We start from the raw sequence: 3,703 nt of genomic DNA on the forward strand, positions 1-3,703 counted from the left end.
GACATATCCCTACAGAAGTGATCAATAAGATAACAGCAATGTCTCCACCAACTGATAAGAAAGAAACACAAGCTTTCTTGGGTGCTGTGGGGTTCTGGAGAATGCACATTCCAAATTACAGTTCAATCGTAAGCCCTCTCTATCATGTGACCAGGAAAAAGAATGATTTCAAATGGGGTCCTGAGCAACAACAAGCCTTCGAGCAAATTAAACGTGAGATAGTTCAGGCCGTGGCCCTTGGACCAGTCCGGACCGGTCCAGATGTGAAAAATGTACTGTACACTGCAGCTGGGGAGAATGGTCCTACCTGGAGTCTTTGGCAGAAAACTCCAGGGGAGACTCGAGGTCGACCTCTTGGTTTTTGGAGTCGGGGATACAAAGGCTCGGAGGCCAATTATACCCCAACGGAGAAAGAGATATTGGCAGCTTATGAAGGGGTTCGAGCTGCTTCGGAGGTGATTGGCACTGATGCACAGCTCCTTTTGGCACCCCGCTTGCCAGTGTTGGGCTGGATGTTCAAAGGCAGGGTCTCCTCTACACATCATGCAACTGATGCTACTTGGAGTAAATGGGCTGCACTAATTACACAACGAGCTCGGATAGGAAATCCCAGTCGTCCAGGCATTCTGGAAGTCATCATGGACTGGCCAGAGGGCAAAGATTTTGGAATGTCACCAGAGAAGGAGGTGATGCGTGCCAAAGAGGCACCACCATATAATAAATTGTCAGAAAGTGAAAAGCAGTATGCCTTGTTCACTGATGGGTCCTGCCGTATTGTGGGAAAGCATCGGAGATGGAAGGCAGCTGTATGGAGTCCTCAGCGACAAGTTGCTGAAACTGCTGAAGGAGAGGGTGAATCGAGTCAGTTTGCTGAGGTGAAAGCCATCCAGCTGGCCCTGGACATTGCTGAGCGAGAAAGGTGGCCAGTACTCTATCTTTATACTGACTCATGGATGGTGGCAAATGCCCTGTGGGGATGGTTGCAGCAATGGAAGCAGAGCAACTGGCAACGCAGAGGTAAACCCATTTGGGCTGCTGCATTATGGCAAGATATCGCTGCCCGGGTGCAGAAGCTGGTGGTGAGGGTACGCCATGTAGATGCCCACATACCTAAGAGTCGGGCCACTGAGGAACACCACAATAACCAGCAAGTGGATAAAGCTGCTAAGATTGAAGTAGCTCAGATGGACTTAGATTGGCAACATAAAGGCGAATTATTTTTGGCCCGGTGGGCCCACGACGCTTCAGGCCATCAGGGCAGAGACGCAACGTATAAATGGGCTCGTGATCGAGGGGTGGACTTAACAATGGACATTATCGCCCAGGTTATTCATGAGTGTGAGACATGTGCTGCAATTAAACAAGCTAAACGGTTGAAACCTCTTTGGTATGGAGGACGATGGCTGAAGTATAAATATGGGGAGGCCTGGCAAATTGACTATATCACACTCCCACCAACTCGCCGAGGCAAGCGCTATGTGCTTACCATGGTGGAAACAACCACAGGATGGCTGGAAACATATGCTGTGCCCCACGCCACTGCCCGGAACACTATCTTGGGCCTTGAGAACCAGATTTTGTGGCGACATGGCACCCCAGAGAGAATTGAGTCAGACAATGGGACTCATTTTCGGAACAACCTTATAGGCACTTGGGCCAAAGAACATGGCATTGAGTGGATATATCACATCCCCTACCATGCACCAGCCTCTGGGAAAATTGAACGGTACAATGGGCTGTTAAAAACTACACTGAGAGCAATGGGTGGGGGAACTTTCAAGCATTGGGATACCCATTTACCAAAGGCCACCTGGTTGGTCAACACCAGAGGATCTGCTAACAGGGCTGGCCCAGCCCAGTCAGAACTTTTACATATTGTAGAGGGGGACAAGGTGCCTGTAGTGCACATGAGAAATTTGCTAGGGAAGACAGTCTGGGTTACTCCTGTTTCAGGCCAAGGCAAACCCACTCGTGGGATTGCTTTTGCTCAAGGACCCGGATATACTTGGTGGGTAATGCAGGAAGATGGGGAAGTCCGATGTATACCTCAAGGGGATTTGATTTTAGGGGAAAACAGCCAATGAACTTAATTATACGTTGTTGCTTGCTGTGTAATTTTTTTTTTATATATAGTCCATCAACTAGATGTCTTCAGGTCACCAGCAACTGGCCCTGACTTCCCTCTAACCATCGTCCCAACAGAGAATGAACTTTGATAGAACCAGATGACTTCTGCAGTAAAGGGATGATCAATATCGGCAGGCAACTATCCAGCACTGCACACAGACTTCCCTGCTATAAAGGACTATTACAAACTTAATGTCATGGACCAAATGGACTCAATTGCATTGTAGGGATTGGTCCATATATTAAGAAATGATTTCTTTTTGTTTGTCTGGGTGTGCGCAGATGTATATATATATGTGTGTGTATATCTATGTGATGATGTATTGAAAAATGTGGGATCTAAGCATGACGTGAATGGTATGGAATAAGGGGTGGATAATGTCATGGGTTCAGCAGTAGCTCATGCTCTGCCAGTGAGGAAGGAGAGATAGGGCGCCTGGTCTGGGCTAGTCGGGGAGGTATTCCATACCACAGCACGTCCTGCTTGGGGAGGGGACTGGAAGCTAGCCGGGAGGGAAGGAGTTAACACGCCGGGCTGAGCTCGGGAAGGGGAAGCTCAGGCTGGGGCTTCCGGCTGTGGGGTTCCGGCTGCTGGCCTCGTGGCGGCGGGTGGTATCGTATTCTCTCTCTCTGCTTGTCTCCTCTAACTTTGATTTGTTATTGGTACCGGTAGTTTACTTCTGTTATACCTTGATTGCTGGACTGATTTTACCTCAATCCGTGGGGGCTACATTCTTTAGATTCTTCTTCCTAACTCTCCGGGAGTAGGGAGACTTGATTTAAACCACGACAAGGAGTGATAAAGCTATAGCAGAATATTTGTCCAGATTCCTATATATCTGACAGGATGGTAAACACTTTTTAAAGGTACTCACTGGTATATGCCTGCACTATGTTAAGTGTACTCCCAGCAGAAGCTGTGATTAATCTTCTTTAGTAATTCTTAATAATTTAAAGACACTGCTAGCTAAAGAAGGAGAAGTTGAAGAAAATTATAATGGCTTAAAAAAGTAATGTTTTATATACTGTGCCCGCCCCACAACCTTCATTGTTCCAGGGAAAAGAGAAAAGCTGTCATGAATAAAAGTGTCCAAGAGCCCCTTCTCTTTCTGGTAAGATATTCTATTTAAATTGTTTTTAAATTAGCATAGAGCAATGGCTTTAAGGCAAACTGTATACATTTGTAAAGCAACATTTACTTCACGCCAACAGACAAGTTCCACAAACTTGTCTCCTGCAAAATATTAGTGATCTCTTTATCTAGTATTTCACTTACTGGTTTTTGCTGTGTTTTCTTTCAGCTGTCATTAGTGCTGCTGCTGGCTTATTAAATGGTATAGCTCAAAAGTATGGTCCAAAAACACACTAAATGCAAACTTCATCTTCTGTGTAAGATGAAGTTTGCATTTAACAGTCTCTTACTATTTTTGTGTCTCACTGAGACTGCTCGTGATTCATACTTTTCTGAGTATCAGATACCTGTACTAAACCTGACACATCCTGAAACTGTCCATTGATGCCTGTGTTTTTAGCTTCTATTTCCAACCTGTCAATGTTCATATCAACACACAGAAAA

Source organism: Melopsittacus undulatus, chromosome Z (genome assembly GCF_012275295.1).
Source record: "Melopsittacus undulatus isolate bMelUnd1 chromosome Z, bMelUnd1.mat.Z, whole genome shotgun sequence".
Lineage (NCBI taxonomy): Eukaryota > Metazoa > Chordata > Aves > Psittaciformes > Psittaculidae > Melopsittacus > Melopsittacus undulatus.